Below are 21,917 nucleotides of genomic sequence, written 5' to 3'. Positions count from 1 at the left end.
CGTTAAAAATAAAAAAAATTTAAAGTATCTTTAAATTTGCATTTATGCAAACTAAAATTTATGTAAAATCTGTGGGCGTCAACCAGAGATGATTGTTGGATTTTAAACCAGAAATTTTTCAGACACAGTGGTACACTGAAACCATTTGAGAAACAATTATTGGATTACTACCTATCCCTATAACTGAAGGGAATAAAAAATCTTGAAACCTGACATAGTTTCTTGCACAATGGAAACCAACCTGTTCTCTGTTCCTATGAGTTTGTTTTGTGTTTTGGGGGATTTTGTTTGTTGTTTGTTTGTCTTTAGATTTAACATATAAGTGAGATCACACAAAGTGAGAAACATATAAGTGAGATCACACAGTATTTACCTTTCCCTGTCTTACTTATTTCATTTAGCATAATGCCCTCAGGGCTCATCCATGTTATCACAAATGGCAGGTTTTCCTCCCCCCACCCTCCTTCTCCTTTTCCTTTCCCATTCTCCTTCTCCTTTTCCTATTCTCCTTCTTCTCCTTGTTCTCCTTCTCCTTTTCTTCTTCCTTCCCTCCCCCTCCTCCTCCTTTTTCTTCTTCTGTTTATTTATTTATTTTGAGAAAGATAAAGTGTGTGTGCATGAGTGAGTGACTGGCAGAGAGAAACTGTAAGAGAGAATTCCAAGCAGACAGAGCCCCATTTGGGGCTCAATGTCATGAATGGTGATATCATGACCCGAGCCAAAATAAAGAGCCAGAAGCTTAACCAACTGAGCCACCCAGGCACCACAGACTTTTTATGGCTGAATAATATTCCATTATGTATACACATTCATTGATAGACACATAGGTTGTTGATGTCTTGATTATTATAAATAATGCTGCAGTAAGCATGGGGATACATATATCTCTTCAAGATGGTGATTTCATTTTCTACAGATATATATACCCAGAAGTAGAATTGCTGAATCATATGGCAGTTCTATTTTTAATTTTTGAGGACATCCATGTTATTTTCCATAGTGGTTGTGCCAGTTTATATTCCCATCAACAGTGTATGAAGGTTCCCTTTTCTCAAAATCACTGAAAACACTTTTTATCCATTGCCTTTTTGATAATAGCTATCATAGCAGGTGTGTATGAGGTATTTCATTATGGTGTTAATTTGCTTCTCAAATGAAATGATCAGTAATGTTGGTCACATTCTCGTGTACTTGTTAGCAATTTGGATATCTGCCTTCAAAAAATATCTATTCAGATCTTTGCCTATTCTTAAAATTTATAATAATAATAATAATGTTATTAATATTATCTACTGTTGAGTTGTAGGACTTCCTTATATATTTTACATATTGACCCCTTATTAGATAGACAGTTTGCAAAATTTTTTTCTACTCTGTATGTTGCCTTTTCACTTATATTCCCATAAGTCTCCATTCTTTTACTCTTTAAATTTCTATTCCTGTGTTTGGATAGTTTTTATTCTAATATCTTTAATTTCTCTTGTCATTTTTCTCAGTATTTAATCTTTATCCAGTGAAATTTTTCCTTCAGTTGTACTTTCCAGCTCTAAAATTTCCATTTTTTTCTCTTTAATATTCAAGTTTGGACATATGTTTAAAATGTGGCTTGTTACTTCACTGTTTGCTAATTCCATCACCCCTTTATTTTTTTCTATTTATTTTAGCTGACTTTTCTCCTGATTATGAGGCTTATATTCCTGCATCTTTGCCTATCTGGAGGTTTGTGGGGGTGATTGGTTGGGTGGTTTTGAACATTGTGATTTCACACTTGATCACCTGGATTTTTTAAAATCTTCTTTAATAGAGTAATGAAGTTTGGACAGATAATTAATATATGTATTGAGGGGCGCCTAGGTGGCTCAGTCAGTTGAGCATCCAACTTTGGGTCAGATCATGAACTCACAGTTTGTGATTTTGAGCACCACATTTAGCTCTCTGTTGTCAGTGCAGAGCCTACTTCAGATCCTCTGTTCCCCTGTCTCTCTGAACCTTCCCTGCTCACATTCTATCTCTAAGAAATAAAAATAAACGTTAAAATTTTAAAATAAAATAATGTAAGATTAAATTAAATATATATTGAATCATGAGGCACCTGGGTGTCTCAGTCATTTAAGCATCCAACTCTTGATTTCAGCTCAGGTCATGATTGGGCTCCTCACTGAGTGTAGAGTCTGCTTGGGATTCTGTCTCTCTCCCTCCCTCTCTGTGCCCCCCACTCATGTGTGTTCTCACTCCCTCTCTCCCCAAAATAAAAATGAAAAAAATAAAAAGTTAAAAAATAAATAAAATATGTATTGAACCACTGTGATCTGTTTTAGTTTATTTAAATCTTGGTGTGTCTGATCTCTCGTAGCTTTATTCTAGGGATAGTTTATCACAATAATTAAAGTATGCCCCTTCTGGTATCATTACTTAATGTCCCAGGTGCCCAACAAAAACTACTTTGCCTGGTCATAACTCAATATCTCACACCCCTTTATGAACTCTAGGAATTGTCCAGGATACAGCTTTCCATCATCTCTTAGAACTTCCTTATAGAGTCTCACCCTACACAAATGCATCTTAGTATTCAGCAACACTATCGGCAGTGGCAGTTGACGGATCTTGCCCTTTTCATTTGCCTGCCACTCCCTTTTCCTGAGCTCCTTGAATTTGATGAGTCACTCTTTGGTGTCTTAGTCAAGAGCCCAGCCTAAGCTTTACTCCTCAAAAATTACCTCTTTCTGCCACCCCTTCCTACATGTAATTGCAGGTACCTCGGATTTGATATAGGCAAACTAAGATCCTTGATGTATGTGTAGAGGGAAAGATTAAGCACTCATATTCTGCATATGTGTGTCTGTATGTGTGGGTGGGTAGGTGGATGTTTAACACAGAATGAAAAGGCTCTAGGGCTTTGACAAGGAGTGGGTTAAGAGCTTGACAGCATAAGAAGGCATCATAAAGACTAAAGGGAAAAGCAGGTAGCAATGCCTTTCTGTCATAAATTTGTGCTTTGTGCACTTGGCTCCATTTGTTATTGCTCAGGTACTGAGAATGGATGCAGCACTAATGTTCAGTCATGTGGCCAGGAACAGGGGGAAATTATTGAAATTAGGACTATCCAAGGGAAATGTGGTATAATGGCATATTCTATACAGGCATTATTTCTGAAGACAAAGCAACCAGGGTCAGAGGGCTGAGAAGAAGAGTGTAGGGGAGGAGAGGGGGATAAAAGTGTGCCCTCTGCCCTAAGGAAAGCCTTCTAGGAGTGCTGGCTTCTCCTTTGTCTCATGTCCCTATAAAAATGGGGGTGGGACAGAGAGGTATGGGAATGTGGGCTTGTTTTCTGTTCTCCCTTCCTCACCTAGCCCCTTCTCCTTCCTTCTAAATTAGAAGTTTTGACAGACAAATTGTGCAGTATGTCTCTTACAGAGCAGCATGAACTTCACCTCAAATGATTGACCCTGGTAATTATCTTCAGACATTTGTGAGTGCTGAGTTCCAATGTGGATTAATTGGGCCCCCTAGAGCAGATATGTTACAGATCATGTTAGGAGATTTTCTTTTTTTTAATGTTTTTCCTTTTTCTTAATTTTTGAAGAGAGAGAGAGAGAGAGAGAGAGAGAGAGAGAGAGAGAGAGAGAGACTATTATCAGGAGAGCAGCAGAGAGAGAGGGAGACAGAGAGTTGCAAGCAGGCTCCCTACTGTCAGTGCAGAGCCTGACTCCGGGCTTGAATACATGAACTATGAGATCATGACCTGAGCCTAACTGGAGAGTCGGACACTTAACAGACTAAGCATCCAGACACACCAGAAAAGATATTTCAATTAAACTGAGTAGTAATGGCTCAGAGGGCTGAACAAGTATCAGAAACAGAGCAAAACAGTTGTAGGCTTGAAAAATTTGCTTCCATTTCAGAAATGTCCACTACTTCACTATTAGCTTCACTTCACAATCCAGCCATAGATAAAATGATTTTGTAGGATTTAGAAGACACCAGACATGAATAAATCCACTGCATAATGCTTGAAATTGTGGCACTTCAGAGAATGTGGTGTCCAGACTGTGTGTCTGAAGAGGTTGTGCATGAGAACCAGCTGCTGACAGTCATGGGGTATGGTATGGGAGAAGAAGACGAGGGTGTCTTCTTTGTGCATTAGGGTGTCTCCCTGCTGGGCTTTGTACACCAAGGGATCTTCTTTGTGCCTGTGCTCTTTTCTTCTTTCACAGGCGTAAACTGACGGGGGAGGAGTATGGGGGCGATAAAGATGCTGGCTGTACTTTCTCTATTCTAACCTCCCCACCTATTCTTCCTAGGTTTAAGAGCCTAATCATTTATTTTGTATTCTACAACTGTTCCGACTTAAATTGCCTCCACTTAAGTTGCCTTAATTTGCTGATCAGCTGCAGAAAGGTCTGAAGGGATCTCTGGTTCCTATGCGGAATAAAAGGTTAACAAAAACCTTGAAAGCCTCTGGATTCAGACAGCAAATAGCTTAAAGCTGGGGCTGGACAATATGAATCAAGAATGTAAAGGAGAAAGGAGTCTCAGTGAAGGCTGAATGAATAAATCATTAAAGCTTCAGGTAGTTCCATCAAGATTTCTGAAATAGTGACAGGCACGTTCATTATTTGACATCTCCCAAACCCAACATTCTGTTGCTGCTAACAAGCAGGAATGTGCTTCATATGTGATATTCCTCCCTTTTCACAAGACTCTAAGCATAATGTTAAGATTGGGGGTATTCTTGGGAAATCTGTAGTGCAGGTCTGTGTCTGTGAGAGCTTTGTTTCTGGGAACAAACGTGTGGACAGACAGCTGGGAGGGAGCGGTGCTGGAGGGAGGGGCAAGTGGTAAGCCCTCCCTTTGAAAGGAGGGGGCTTCCGGCCTTGCACTTTCTTTGATGCTTGGCAATTTCTTCATTGTGCTTGTGTCTCTTTTAGGGTCACAGCAGAAGCAAGGGTGGGAAGCAAACGTAGGGAGATTCAGAGGGCTAATTCTCTGCTTATCCTTTCAACCCGCCATTCCTTCCTTTAGGCTGGCAGCCGCTCATAAAACATTTTCTATTCTATTACTATGAAGACAGCCTTCAGTGGCTCCAAATAAATTGATTTTCTGCCCATCTGCTCCCCATCCAAATGCAACTGTGGGTGTGGACATTTGGGATGGAATATTTGAGGTCTTCGATTCAGGTGTGGATGAATGGAGAAGTCCTGATCATCTATGGTTTAAGATGTGGAATTAAAAGGCAGATGGAATTCGACAAGAGGTGAGTTAAGAACTTCATAGAGCAAAGGGTGACTTCAAGAACAACCTAAAAGAAAAAAAGAAAAAGGTAAAAAAAAAAACATAGCCTTAGGAGACCCTAGTATCAGAAATGCAAATTGTGTTCAATGAAAGCCTTCCCCCCACTTTACCTCTCCATTCTCAGAAGCATACCTAGCTCAGGAATGGTACAGGGTATTAATAATATTCTACATAATTATACAAGGAGAGGCCACAGTAGGTGTAGTTTGGCTCATCCCAGTGTCATCCGGGCAGGTGTTTCTTTTTTGTCCTTTTGATGACAAAGATGATTAGTGTGCTGGAAGGGACTTTTTTTTTTTTAACATTTTCTATGTTCATTAGTTTGAACTTGGGACTCTTAAGTAAAGGCTGATTTCAAGCCCAAGAGTAAAAGGCTGTGTTTCTGAAAACAAAGCTCCTAACTGAGGAACCACTTGTGTTTGCAGCAGCAGAGGGGGAAGGGTGGGGGCCTGGGTCTCTCAGTACTGGGAGGGGTCTTCTGGGAGCACGCTTGCAGACTCCTCTCTCTGCATTGCAGTCAGTGTCTGGTAGCCTCTTCCGTGAGGACTGGGCTCTGTGTTTGGGTGTCGATGCAAAAGAGGGGAGGAGGCTGTACATTTGTCGTCATTTCCCTATTCTCCCTCCATCTTCTCCTTCCATCCTAGTAGCGTCATGATTATTAATAAACCATTTCTCACTTATCACTTCAGATGTAAACACTTCACCAGAATTGTGCAGCTCTTGCGTGTCCTGTCGTATTCACCTCACCAGTGGTCTGAAATTTGGAATGGCTTTGAGTGTCTCAAGTTTAGATATAAAATATATTCAAAAATTTACAGACCTCATCATCTTGGAATTATGATACAAAATAAAAGAATAACTGATATTTCACAAAACATAATTAAAAGCGTAAGGGGATGAGGATAAATTTGATTACTGCTTCCTGGTGGCCTCACTTCTCAGTTAACCTACTTATTCCCAGTAGCTGTGTCACCCTCTTTAAAGGGATTCTGTGCAAGTTTCCATTTAAGAGATAAAGATGATCACAACCCCATGGAAGAGTAGAGAGTGTGTGAGTTTAAGAGTATGAATTGCATAGTCTGGGGAGTAATTTCCCTTAAGTCAAAAATGATCATAAAGACTGGGTCTTTCCTGCACTTAACGCTTTCAACTATGAATGTGGGGGTGTTGTGGTGGTATAGTACAATTCTATGGGTTTTGGTAAATGCAACATGTTATATATCCACTATTAGAGTGTTATACAGAATAGTTTCACTGCCCTAAAAATATCTCCTCAGTGCTGCAATGGTGCACCTCTCCTGACCCCTGGCACTGCTGGTAGAGGCACCCTCTCCACCATTTTGCCTTTTCCAAAATGTTATATAAATGGAATTATGCAATAGGTAGCCTTTCCTGACTGGATTATTTCTCTTGGTAATATACATTTATGGTTTCTCCATATTTCTGCAGAGCTTGATAGCCCATTACTTTTTATTACTGAATAGTATTCCAATATAAGGATATACCACAGCTTGTTTATTCAATGAGGGACATCTTGGTTGTTTCAGATTTACTGATTATGAGGAATGTTTATGTAACAGCTTTATGTAAAAAAATGCAGAATTTCTGTGGATATCACTTTTCAAATCAACTGGTCAAATAAGTGGGCATATTAATTGTATGGTAATACTATGGCTAGCTTTATAAGACATTGCCAAACTATCTTTCACAGTGGCTGTACCATTTTGCTTTTGTGCCTGCAAAAGCTGAATGATGCTGGACTTTGAATCTTCACCCACAAATGATTTTGTCAGTTGTTTGGAATTTAGCCATTCTAATAGATGCAATAGTATCTCATTGCTATTTTAATTTGCATTTCCCAAATGACAAATAATGCTGAGCATTTTTATATGCTTATATTTTATCTGCATATCTTTTTGATGAGACACCTATTTAATCTTTTGCTTATTTTTGATGTAATTATTAGATTTATTCTTGCTGGATTTTAAGTGATATCTGCATATTGTGGATATAATATGCAGGTATCACTTAATGATATGTGTTATCACTTATCTGATATGTGTTTTGCAGATATCCTACCAGTATGTGGATTGACTTGTCAGTTTCTTTACAAATGTTTTTTGCAAAATGTTTCTAAATTTTAATAAAGTCAAATTTATCATTTTTTAATTTTATAAGTCAGGCTTTTGGTGTCATATTTAAAAATTCATCACCAAGGGGCACCTGAGTGGCTAGGTTGGTTAAGCATCTGACTTTGGCTCAGGTCATGATCTCATGGTCCATGAGTTTGAGCCCAACATTAGGCTCAGTACTGACAGCTCAGAGCCTGGAGCCTGGTTTGGATTCTGTGTGTCCCTCTCTCTCTGCTCCTCCCCCCCACCTCTCTCTCTCTCTCTCAAAAATGAATGAAACATTAACATTTTTAAAAATGCATCACTAAATTCTAAGTCACCTATATCTTTTCCTATGTAATATTCTATATCTTTTATAATTTTGCAGTAAGTCTATGATCCATTTAGAAAATATTTTTGTGTGGTGTAAGACTTGTGTCTAGGTTTATCTTTTAGCATATGAATGTCCAATTGTTACAGTACTATTTGTTGGAAACTATTCTTTATCCATTGGATTGCTTTTTTGACAACACTCAATTGACTATATTCACATGGGTCTTTTTCTGGGCTTTCTATTGGGTTTCATTAATCTATTTTTTGCAGGTCTTCATTTATTTTTTGTTTTTTATTTTGGTGTATGTGCGTGTATGTGTGTTATCATCCATAACAAAAAGCCTAAATCTTAATTTTACACTTGATCTTAGCCAAAAGGCCGAGAAGCGATCTAAATCTTAATTTTTCATTTTTGAAAGTGGAGTATAATTCACATAACATATAGTATTATGTTAGTTTCAGTTGTACAACATAGTTAATCAACAATTATAAACATTACAAAATGCCCATCACAATAAGTGTAGTTACCCTCTGTCACCATATATTTATTATAATATTACTGAATATATGCACTATGCTATACTTTTTATTCCCTAAAAGTTATTTATTTTATACTGGAAGTTAGTACCTCTTAATTCCCTTCACCTAGTCCATCTATCCTTGCATCTCCTTCCCTCTGGCAACTGCCACTCTTTTCATGATATTTATAAGTTCCTTTGTCCTACAAATAAAATAGTATTTGTCTTTCTCAGTCCAAGTTATTCCACTTAGCATAATAATATGTAGGCTCATCCATGTTGTCACAAATGACACATTTCATTTTTTATAGCTGAGTAATATTTCATTGGACCTGTATGCAACATCTTTCTAATTTGTTTATCCATAAATAGGCACTTAGGTGGATTCCACACCTTAGATGTTGTAAATAATGCTTCAGTAAAAATAGAAGTGCATATATCTTTTAAAATTGGTTTCATTTTATTTAGATAACTACCCATAAGGGGAACACTGAGTAGTATTGCATTTCTATTTCAAATTTTTTCAGGAAACTACATATTCTTTCCATAGTGGATGCACCAATTTATATTTTTAATAACAATATACAAGGGTTGTTTTTTTTCCTCCACATCTTCACCAAAACTTATTCAATCTCTCCCTCTCTCTTTCCCTTTCTTTCTTGCTTTTATTCTTTCCTTCTTTCTTTTGTTTCTTGTTTTTTTATGTCAGCAGGCATTTTTAAAATTTATTTCAGAAGTAATAAGCCAATTTTATTTTTTAGAGTTTATTTATTTATTTATTTATTTATTTATTTATTTTGGTTTTCTTTTTTTTAATTAAATAGTTTATTATCAAGTTGGTTTCCATATAACACCCAGTGCTCTTCCCCACAAATGCCCCTCTCCTACACCACCACTCCCCTTCCTCTTCCCCCCTCCCTCTTCAGCCCTCAGTTTGTTTTCAGTATTCAAAAGTCTCTCATGATTCCTTTTTTTTCAGTACACATTCTGACTGGTATGAGGTGATAGATCATTGTGTTTTGCTTTGATTTCTTATTTTAAGTTTATTTATATATTTTTAGAGAAAGAGAGAGAAAGTGGGGGAGTGGTAGAGAGAGAGGGAGAGAGAGAATACCAAATAGGCTCCCTGATGTCAGCACAGAGCCTAACATGGGGCTCAATCTCACAAACTGTGAGATCAGGTTTTTTCATTTCAAATTTTTATTTAAATTCTAGTTAGTTAAGATAGAGTGCAAGTTGGTTTCAGGGGTAGAATTCAGTGACTCATCACTTACATACAACCTACACTGCTCGTCATAATAAGAATCCTCTGTTATACCCATCCCCATCTATCCCATCACCCACTAACCTCCCTCCATCAACACTCAGTTTGTTCTCTATTTTTAAGAGGCTCTCACAATGTATTTCTCTCTCATTTTTTCTGCCTCCCATATGTTCATCTGTTTTGTTTCTTAAGCTCCACATATAAGTAAAATCATATGATATTTGTCTTTCACCGACTTATTTTGCTTAGCATACTACCATTTTTTGTCCATGTTGTTGCAGATGACAAGAATTCATTCTTTTTGATGACTGAATAATATTCCATTCCATATACACACCGTATCTTTTTTATCCTTTCATCAGTCAATGGACATTTGGGCTTTCTCCATAATTTGGCTATTGTTGATAATGCTGCTATTAACATCAGGGTGCATGTACCCCTTAGAATCTGTATTTTTTTGTATCCTTTGGATAAATACCTAGTAGTGCAATTGCTAGATCACAGGGTAATTATATTTTTAATTTTTGGAGGCATCCCCATACTGTTCTCCAGAGTGGCTACACCAGTTTGCATTCCCACAAGCAGTGCAAGAGTGTTCCCCTTTCTCCCCATCCTCAGTAACACCTGTTTGTTGGACCTGTTAGACCTGTTTGTTAGACATTCTGACAGGTGTGATGTGGTATCTCATTGTGGTTTCGATTTGTATCTACCTGGCTATGAGTGATGTTGAGCATCTTTTCATTGTGCCTGTTGGCCAGCTGTATGTCTTTGGAAAAGTGTCTATTCATGTCTTCTGCCCATTTCTTAACTGGATTCTTTATTTTGGGGATTTTGAGTTTGATGATTTCTTTATAGATTTTGGATACTAACCCTTTGTCAGATATGTCATTTGCAAATCCCTTGTCCCATTCCATAGGCTTCATTTTAGTTTTGTTGATTGTTTCTTTTGCTGTGTCAAAGCCTTTTATTTTGATGAAGTCCCAAGAGTTCATATGTTTGCCTCTGAAGACATGTTTAGTAAGAAGCTGCTAAGGTTGAGGTCAGATAGGTTGCTACCTGTGTTCTCTTCTAGGATTTTGATGTTTTCCTGTCTCACATGTAGGTAAATTGAATTTTTGTGTGTGTGTGGTGTAAGAAAGTGGTACAGTTTCATTCTTCTGCATGTTGTTGTCCAGGATTTCCAAGACCATTTGTTGAAGATACTTTCTTTTTCACACTGAATATTCTTTCCTGCTGTCTCAAAGATTAGTTGACTGTATAGTTGTGGCTCCATTTCTGGGTTTTTTATTCTGTTCCATTGATCTATGTGTCTGTTCTTTTGCCAGTACCATACTGTATTGATGACTACAGCTTTACAATGTAACTTGGAATCCAAAATCATGATGCCTCCAGTTTTGTTTTTCTTTTTTGCCTTTTTTTTTTTTTTTTTTTTTTTTTGCCATTCAGGCTCTTTTGTGGTTCAATACAAATTTTAGGATGGTTTGCTCCAGGTCAGTGAAAAATGGTGGTGGTTTTTTGATATTTATTGAATTAAATGTGTAGATTGTTTTAGGTAGTATAAACATTTTTAACAAAACTATTGATGGGGAATAAGGAGAGGAATTAATTGACGTTTTAATTTGCATTTCCCTGATTAATAATGTTGAGCATCTTTTTATGTGTCTGTTCACTATCCATTTGTCTTCTTTATTTTTTTTAAATTCAGGTTTGTTAACATACACTTTAGGTTTTAGAAGTAGAACCCAGTTCTTCATCACTTTCATATATGAGCACCAGTGCTCATTCCAACAAGTGCTCACCTTAATACCCATCACCTATTTAGCCTATTCCTCAACCCACATCCCTTCCAACAACCCTCAGTTTGTTCTTTGTATTTAAGAGTTTCTTCTGTTTTGCCTTGCTTTTTTAATTTTTAATTATTTTTCTTTCCTTTCCTCTATGTTCATATGTTTCTTCAGTTCTACATATAATGAAATAATATGATTTTGTCTTTCTCTGACTGGCTTCTTTCACTTAGCATACTACACTTTAGTTCCATCCACATTACTACAAATGACAAGATTCCATTATTTTTTGTTGCCAAGTAGTATTCCATTGTGTGTGTGTGCCTGTATATGTGTGTATATACATACACACCACATCTTCTTTATCCATTCACAAGTCAATGGATATTTGACTTTTTCCATAATTTAGCTTTTGTTAATAGCACTGCTATAAACATTTGGGTATATGTGTCCCTTTTAATCTGCATTTTTGTATCCTTTGAGTAAAAACTTTGTAGAACACAATTCTCGGTTGAAGGATAGCTCTATTTTTAATTTTTTCTTGAACTTCTATACTGTTTTCTAGAGTGGCTACAACAGTCTTCATTCCCACTGACAACACAAAAGTGTTCCCATTTCTCTGCATCCTCGCCAACATCCATTGTTTCCTGAAAACCATCAGGTTTTCTTTAGTGTGCAAGGTCTTTTTATTTTGGTATAGTCTTAATTGTTTATTTTGCTTCTGTTTATAGCAAATAAACATTTGCTACATGTTTATATTTGTCTTCTTTGGGTTATAGACAAATCTCCAAAAGAATATTGATAAGGCTGATATCCAAGAGGTACTGTATATATACATATATATATGCAGTTTCATAGTTTCAAGTCTAACATTTAGGTCTTTAAACCTATCAAGTTTATTTTGTATATGGTGTGAGAGAGTGGTCCAGTTTCATTCCCTGGCTGTCTAGTTTTCCCTACAACCATTTATTGAAGAATCTGTTTTATTTTCATTGTATATTCTTTTTTTTAAGTTTATTTACTTATTTTGAAAGATGATGTGAGTGGAGGAGGGGAAGAGGCAGAGGGAGAGAGAGAGTCCCAAGGGGACTCTGCATTGTCAACTAGGCGCCCTATTTGGGGCTCAATCCCATGAATTGTGAGATCATGACCTGATCTGAAATCAACCTACTGGCTCAACCTACTGAACCACCCATGCAGTCCCCACCCCATTGTATATTCTTGGCTTACTTGTTTGTATCCTGTAATTTTACTGAATTTGTTTATTTGTCCTAATAGTATTTTGGTGGAGTCTTTAATTTTTTTCTGTATATATTATTATGCCATCTGTTATTATCACATGGTTCTTGAATGATCCATTCCTTTTTCTTTTATATAGTTGTTCATTCTTTGAGTCTTTCCTCAGCCATGTAAAAAGACTGTCAAAGACACTTCTCATATATGTTACTTTGTTTTTTCATATCTAATATTTTCTTTTGATTCCTTTCTTAGAATTTTCATATCTCTGCTTCCATTGATCAGCCATCTCTTCTTGCATGCTTTCTGTTTTTCCATTAGAACCCTTACTACATTGAGTATAGCTATTTTAAATTCCTGTCTGATAATTCCAACATCTGTGTTATAACAGTCTGGTTCTGATAATTGAGTTTTTTATGCAGTCTCTGGATTTTTTTCTTTTTATAACATGGGTTTTTGTTTTGAAAGCTATACATGTTACATAAGCTATTAGTAACTAAGGTAACTAGGATTTTTGTGTGAGGATTTGTGTAATTTGGCCTGATGTTGTGTTTTGTTTAAGGTTTGTTGTAGCTATAGGTACCAGAGGCTTCAAATTCCTTTATGATTTTGTGTTTGTCTCCTGTTTTAGCTTTGGGAATTCCCTGTGTCTTACTACTTAGAACATTTGTATCTTGCAGCTGTTTCAGCTGTAATCCTCTTCATTATATTGGGACTTCCTTGCTGGGGTCATAAAGTCTGAAAGAGAGGGAGCATTCTGTAATCTTGAGTAAATATCAGGCTTTTGGTTTGCATGTGTCTGAGAGCTGGGGGCTTCACAAAGTGTTTATATCATTCTTCTAGTTGTAAAGCTTCCCTCAACCCCATGGCCTAATTTTCACTCCCTTTGTTCGTTATAACATTTTAAATCTATTTCAGTAAATCCTATATTGACTATGTTTTTCATTTTGTTTTATTGTTCTCTTAGGTGAGACAGAAAGGGAGCTGGAGTGGAGAGTAGTTCCCTGTCCCTGGCATGGAGAAGGTTTCAGAATTGTGCTCTAAATGTCCTTCTCTCTGAAGAGTGGCTACCCTACAAACAAAGCTTTGATTGCCTTCCACAATGGTTGCATTCTTCCCTTCTACTCCTATCAGGCCTGAGTGTGGGACTTTCAGAGATACTCACTTTGAGACTCTGTGGAGTTCCTGGAGAAAAGGATTTGGGTTTACATTAATCCTTATTTCTGCTTTTTTTTTTTCAGGGCTAGAACTCTTTGTTTTTAATATAGTTTATTGTCAAGTTGGTTTTCATATAACACCCAGTGCTCTTCCCCACAAGTGTCCTCCTCCATGGCTATCACCCCCCTTCCTCTTTCCACCTCCTTCTTCAGCCCTCAGTTCGTTTTTGGTATTCAAGAGTCTCTCATGATTTGCCTCCTGCTGGAGTCCAGCTCCTGCAGGTCCAAGAGTCCCTGAAAGCATGGACAGTGTCAGCGTGAAAGAGTGATGAGAGAGTCACATGTTTCTTGATCACCATGCAGGCATCTCTACTCTGTATGTTTTGGTGTCTCTCTTTATTTATCAAGCAATAACATGACATCAGAAAATAGTTACTGTTACAGTGACTAATTCTTAGTGATAAGATGTTTTAATCATTTAAAGTGATGACACTAGAAAAATGGAAATTTTTATAGTGACTAATTTTTATGATGAGTTTTAATCATCAAAAGTATGCAGAGAACTATCTCATTTATTTTTGCATCAGTCCCAAAGATTAAGAAAGTGACAAACCTATCTCATTTGTATGAGTCGGTTTTTGACCAATAATTATGACTTTGTTTTTTATTAACAAATTACAACCAACTCATGTAACACACTTACAGTGAAGTTGAGCAAATCGCACAACCAAGAACATAACAGGATATCTTCACCAATAAACAGGATGATATACATATTATTTAAGCCAATAAAGCTAAGATTAAAACATAGGTCAAGCTGTACACAGATAGGCCAGGAACCATTTTATTAGGCTCACAAACCACAAGAAAAAGAATGCTTGCTAACAAGTTGTTTGAGAACTCTTTTTCTTTGATGCAAGCACAATGAAGGCACTATGTATGTTGGCCTTCGACCCGAGTTTCTCACATCCTAATCCATTCTCATAACTGAAATCAGCATAAGGTAGAATGAAGACCTTGGGAAGGCAGTATGTTCTGTCCTTGTCTTCCACTTCTAATCTCCAGTTTAGCCTCCAATTCTCTTCAGACCGGAATCAAATGGACTATGTTTTTTACCTTGTATTTATTTCTTATCTCCAAATTAGGCTCTTTTTATCCGGGCGAGACTCAAATGCAATTTTTGTGTTTTAAACCCCTTTAAGTCTATGTTTTGTGTCTGTAAGGCTCATTAGAAGAGCCGTTTGTCAAATATTTATAATGTTTTGATTTAAAATCTCTTATGCAGGGACGGAAAAATGTTTTTTCTTATGCAGTAACTGTGTGGGGAATATCGGTCTGATTTGGAACTCTGTAAGGCCTAATTAATGACAACAGGCTTATTTTCAACATGAGCAGTAGTAGCAGAAGGAGATACCAGTTTCATTTCTTATGGCAGGAGTTGTGTAAACGTCTGTCATTTCCTTACTGTGACTGTGTTATCCAGTAAGGCCTATGCGGATCCCAGCAGCCTCCATCCCTCTCCCTAACTCTTTTTCCTCCTTCCCCTCCCCATGGTCCTCTGTTAGACCTATGAGTGAAAACATATTATATCTGTCCTACTCTACCTAACATATTTCACTTAGCATGACACCCTAGAGGTTCATCCATGTTGCTATGAATGGCCAGATTTCATTCTTTCTCATTGCCATGTAGTATTCCATTGTATAGATAAACCACATCTTCTTCATCCATTCATCAGTTGATGGACATGTAGGCTCTTTCTGTGATTTGGCTATCTTTGATAGTGCCGCTATTAACATTGGGATACATGTGCCCCTATGTATCAGCACTTCTGTATCCCTTGGGTAAATCCCCAGTAGTGCTATTGCTGGGTCATAGGGGAGTTCTATTGTTAGTATTTTGAGGAACTTCTGGATAAAAGGCTAGTATCCAAAATCTACAAGGAACTCACCAAACACCACACCCAAAAAATGAATAATCCAGTAAGGAAATGGGCAGAAGACATGAATAGACATTTCTCCAAAGAGGACCTGGAGATGGCCAACAGACACATGAAATGATGCTCAGCATCACTCATTATCAGGGAAATACAAATCAAAACCACACTGAGATACCACCTCACTCTGGTCAGAGTGGCTAAAATGAACAAATCAAGAGACTATAGATGCTAGCGAGGATGTGGAGAAACGGGCACTCTCCTACACTGTTCTGTGGGAATATAAACTGGTACAGCTGCTCCTTATTTCTGCTTCTAACTTTAAGAAATTTTGTCTGTCAAGAGAACAGAAATGAAGTACTGAAGTCTCATAATATACATCAACCCATAACAGGTAAGAAAAAACATGTGTCTGACCCCTCCAGTTCACACCATATATAATAAATACAATGTGTTAAAGTCTTATATGTGGGGGGAAAAAAACTTCTAGAAATAATGAAGACTTAGAAAACATTTCAATGACACCGAGGTAGGGAAATATTTACCAAACAATATTTTTGCTGAGGAGACTGTCTTTTTTTTTTCTATGATACTCTTTCTTGCTTCATTGAAGACTAGTTTGTCATACATTTATGGGTCCATGTCTGAGTTCTCTATTCTGTTCTATTGATCTATGTGTCTGTTCTTGTGCCAGTATCATACTGTCTTGATGATTACAGTTTTGTATTACAGGCCACAGTCTGGGATTATGATGACTCCAGCTTTGGTTTTTTTCTTTAAACATGACTTTGGCTACTTAGGTCTTTTTGGTTCTATACAAATTTTAGAGTTATTTATTATAAAACATCTCTGTGAAGAATGCTGATATTATTTTTATAATGATTGCCTTGAATGTGTAGATTGATTTGGATAGTATAGACATGTTAACAATACTTGCTTACCCAATTCATGAGCATGGAACATTTTTCCATTTCTCTGTGTCTTCTATAATTTTTTTTCATAAACTTTCTGTAGTTTTCAGGGTACAGATCTTCTACCTCTTTAGGTAGATTTATTCTTAGACATCCTATGGTTTTTGGTACAATTATAAATGGGATTGATTTCTTAATTTCTCTTTCTGTTGCTTTATTATTAGTGTTATATATAAATACAATCTGTCTTTATACATTGATTTTATGTCCTGTGACTTTGCTTAATTAATGTATCAGTTCTGACAGTTTTTTGGTAGAGTCTTTCATGTTTTTCATGTAGAATATCATGTCATCTGTGAAGAGTCAAAGTTTGACCTTTTCTTTGCAAATTTGTATGCCTTTTATTTTCTTTGTTGCCTGGATGCTGGGGCTAGGACTTCCAGTACTATGTGGAATACTGGTGAGAATTATGATCCTTCCTGTGTTGCTGACCTTTTGGGGGAAGGCTCTTAGTTTTTCCCCATCAAGGATGATATTAGCTGTGGACTTTTTATATATAGTCTTTATGACATTGAGATATGTTCCTTCTATCATTAATTTATTGAGGGTTACTATTCAGCAAAAATGCTCTATTTTGTCAAATGTTTTTTTCTCTATTAAGTTGATCATATGGTTCTTATCATTTTTCTTTAACAATAGCCAATTATGGAAAGATCTCAGATGTCCATCGACTGATGAATGGACAAAGAAATTGTCTCACACACACACACACACACACACACACACACACACGTGTGTGTGTATGTATGTATGTATGTATGCAATGGAATATCACTCAGTTATCAAGAAGAATGAAATATTGTCACTTGCAACAATGCAGATGGAATGAGTGTATTATGCTAAGTGAAATAAGTCAGAGAAGGACAAATAGCATATGATTTCATTTAAATGTGGGATTTAAGAACCACAACAGATGAACATAGGGAAAAAGAAGCAAAAATCAGATAAAAATAGAAAGGGAGGCAAAAAAGAAGAGAGTCTTAAATGGAACAAACTGAGGATTACTGGTAAGGTGGTGAGTAGGGAGATGGGCTAAATGAGTGATGGGCATGTAGGAGGGCACTTGTTGGAGTGAGCACTGGGTGTTGTGTGGAAGTGATGAATCACTGGGTTTTACTCCTGAAACCAATACTATACTGTAGATTAACCAACTTGAATTTAAATAAATACATTTTCACAAATAAAAGAAGAAGAAAATATAATACTTTTCTGGCAGCAATTTTGTTAAGGTTGGCAATTTGGACATCATTAAAATTAAGAACTTTTATTCCCAAAGGACTTATAATCATGGGTATTTTTTAAATTTATTTTTTAAATAGTTTATTGTCAAATTGGTTTCCATAACACCCAGTGCTTCTCCCCACAAGTGCCCCCCTCCATGACCATCACCCCCTCCCTCCCTCCCCCTCCCCCTTCAGCCCTAGGTTCGTTTTCAGTATTCAATAGTCTCTCATGGTTTGTGTCCCTCTCTCTCAAACTATCTTTCCCCCTTTCCCTCCCTATGGCCCTCTGTTAGGTTTCTCCTGTTAGACCTATGAGTACAAACATATGGTATCTATCCTTCTCTGCCTGACTTATTTCACTTAGCATGACACCCTCGAGATCATGGGTATTAATGCAACATGTTGAAGGTGTCATCAAAGAGATGAACATAAATGTGACTTCCTGCAAACTGCCCTCTCTTTCCAGGAAAAGAAAACAAAAGGATAACTGTGGGATAGTATGATTTGGTATAGAACATGAGGGCTTTAATTTTTTTTTATAGAATAAACATATTGAAGTCCAGGTATTTCTGAACTTGATTTAGAATGAATGACAGTTATTGAAGTTTAATATATGGGACCTTAAGATCTTTTGGTTGAGGAAATTGATTAAAACGAAAAACAGAGAGGAATAAAAACAAAGATCAGAGTCTAAGCTCCGCTTACTGTCAGCCTGTTTCTCATTTTCATCCTGTCGTACCCTGCTCTGAATGTGGTACTTAGGTCATGGCTTATGAACTCACTGAAAATGTACCAAAATGATTGCATTGAACTTATCTTAGGAATAAGAGACATGCCCTGCTGTGGGATGTGGCAGCTCTAAACTGGGAAGTGTCCTTCTGAAGTGTGAAGGTTCTTTATGTGCTGGAGAGGTTTCTTGTTTTTTCCTCAACTCAGGACAGAGGACTGAAGAAAGATGTGAAGAGTAGGGTTGAAGGAGAAATAGGAAAATTATGGCAGAGTGCACAGAGGGATGCTGGCACTACTTTCTCCTCTTGCATGGCCCTTGCTCCTGATAAGCTGTCACTATAAATATAGACCAAGCAAATCCACCCATATATCCTTATTCTGCCTACCAATTGCCTGCTCTATGGGTGAACCATGGGGAAACCTTACAAAATGTAGCAATAAAGTGAATGAGCAAACTCATATAATACGTTATAATGGCATGAAGTGGACAAGAAATAAACTTGAGAAGCTGCAACTTAAGAAGAACAATTTTGATCCCCAAATGGGAGGGTGCCCGCATTGACTACATTCTCCATTGAGCATGGAACCCAGATGGTTTCAGTGTATACAAGGCAGGGACCTCAGATGGAGAATGTAGATATGAGACCTCTAATATTCAAGGATGTTTTAATTGGATTAAGTAAATTATGAACAAATGTTGCTATCAGACCTATCAGGAAAACTGTTGTGTTTCTGTGTTGAGTGTTGGAGAAACTTTGTCGAGAGTTTTAGGAAATGCAAGGAGAGAGAAGGAGGAGGGTTTGGTTTAGGCATGTGAGGTCTCTGTGCTGCAACATCTGCCTTTGACTCATAGAAAGCAAGGACAAGAGAGAGAGTGCTGTTCATTTGTCTTCTTTCTCTGCCTGACTTCTCTTCTTTTTGAGCTCATGTTTATTAGTGGGATAGTTTTAAAATTAGTCTTTGTATACAGAGTCCTAAGTGTGACTTCAGAGTAATTCTTTCAGCTGTCCATCATGTTTCCATTTACACATGAGACATAACTACAGGTGTTGAAGTGTGTGTGTGTGTGTGTGTGTGTGTGTGTGTGTGTGTGATATAGCGTAATATAGGATAAAATAACTTGCCTTGACAATCTATGAAAAATGGTGTGAGATGACAAGACAGCTGCACTTTCATAAAGATTGATTTCAGGTCTGTGGAGATAAAATTTCGGGAGGACTGGCTGGAGAAAGCCCTTCAGAACTAAAATCCATCTACAAACTCTGTGCTCTGCTCCCTAGTGGCCCTGTTCTTTATTTCAACCTGCTGTTGCCCAGATATTTTTCTCTAAGAAGAGGCAGAAATGAAGGGTCAAGGGGATGGTGTGTGTGACTCATTCTAGCCCAAAGTAGCATGCTTGAAATTGGATACACAGTTTCCTTAAATTGTTCTTGAGAAAAACTGGTCTCCACAGCCATCCCTAGCAGGTTAAGGCATGGCGTGTGCATCTGTGTGTGTGTGTGTGTGTGTGTGTGTGCGTGTGCACACGTGCGTGCATGTGAGACCTAGAGGCCATTCTGCAGCCTAAGAACTTGTTTGGTGCCCTGAAAGGTTTGCAGGCAAGTCAGACCTAAGGAAGTCTAGCTATCACAATGGGAGTAAAGATTTTTTTATAATTGGAATATTGTATAGCTTCTTAATTTTAATATAGTTGACACACGGTGTTACATTAATTTCAGATGTACACTATAGTGATTCCACTTTTTAAACTTAATGCCATGATTACAAGTGTAGCTACCATCTGTCACCATACTTTACTGTTACAATAGCATTCACTATATTCCTATACTGTGTCTTTTATTCCAAGGAGTTACTCATTCCATAACTGGAAGACTGTATCTCCCATTTTGCCCTTCTCAGCTCCCCCTTCTTTCTGGCAACCATCAGTTTGTTCTCTGTATTTATAGTTCTGATTCTGATATTTGTTTGTTCATTTGTTTCATTTTTTAGATTCTGTGTGTTATTGAAATCATGTGGTATTTGTCTATTTCAGTCTCTTTTACTTCACTTACCATTACGCCCTCTAGGTACATTAATGTTGCTGTGAATGTCATGATTCCATTCTTTTTATGGCTGAGTAATATTCCATTGTGTGCGTGCACGTGTGTGTGTATGTATGTGTGTATGGTGTGTGCCACATCTGTTTTTTAATGCTTATTTATTTCTTTTGAGAGAGAGAGAGAGAGAGAGAGAGAGAGAGAGAGAGAGAGAGAGAACATACAAGCAAGCAGAGAGAGAGAGAGAGGGAGAAAGAATCCCAAGCAGACTCCACACAGTCAGTGCAGAACCCATATTTGGGCTCAGTCCCACTAACTATGGTATCCTGACCTGAGCTGAAATCAAAAGTTGGACATTTAATTGACTGAGCCACCGAGGAGCCCCTACACCACATCTTCTTTGTCCATTTGCCTATTGATGGACTTTAGGTTGCTTCCATATTTTGGCTATTGTACAAAATTCTGTAATAAACATTAGGGTACATATACATTTTTTGAATTAGTGTTTTTATTCTCTTTGAGTAAATTCCTAGTAGTAGAATTCTTGGATCATATGGTATTTTTATTTTTAATTTTCTGAACGACCTTCATGTTGTTTTCTGCAGTGGCTGTACCATTTACATTCCAACCAAAAATGCACAAGGGCTCATTTTTCTCCACATTCATGGCAAAACTTGTCTTTTCTTTTTTTATTTCTTTGTTTTGTTTTGCTTTTGTTTGTTTGGAGTTTTATTTTGTTTTTATATTAGCCAATCTGACAAATGTAAATTGATATTTCATTGTCGTATTGATTTACATTTCTCTGAGACGTAGTAATGGTAAGCAACTTTTCATGTGTCTTGTGGCCATTTATATGTCTTCTTTGAGAAAATGTGCATTTAGATCAACTGCCTATTTTTAACTCATATTTTTTTTTGGTATTGAATTACGTAAGTCTCATATATATTTTGCATATCACTCCTTATATTTTGGATATTTAATCCATTTTGAGTTTATTTTTCTGTATAGTATAAGAAAGTGGTTCAGTATTATTCTCTTGCATTGAGCTATCTAGTTTTCTCAGCACCATTTATTGAAGAGACTATTTTTCCCCACTGTATATTCTTGACTCCTGTGTCAAATTAATTAACCATATAATAATGGGTTTATCTCTAGGCTCTCTTTTCTGTTCTGTTGATCCGTGCATCTATTTTTGTTTGAGTAGTGCATCATTTTTCTTACTACACCTTGGTAGTAAACCCTGAAATCTTGGATTGTGATACATCCAGCTTTATTCTTCTTTCTAAAGATTGCTTTGGCTTTTGGGGGTCCTTTCTTTCTTTTTTTT

The sequence above is a fragment of the Suricata suricatta genome, chromosome 9 (assembly GCF_006229205.1).
Source record: "Suricata suricatta isolate VVHF042 chromosome 9, meerkat_22Aug2017_6uvM2_HiC, whole genome shotgun sequence".
NCBI classification, from domain to species: domain Eukaryota; kingdom Metazoa; phylum Chordata; class Mammalia; order Carnivora; family Herpestidae; genus Suricata; species Suricata suricatta.
Note: the sequence above shows the minus strand (reverse complement) of the source record.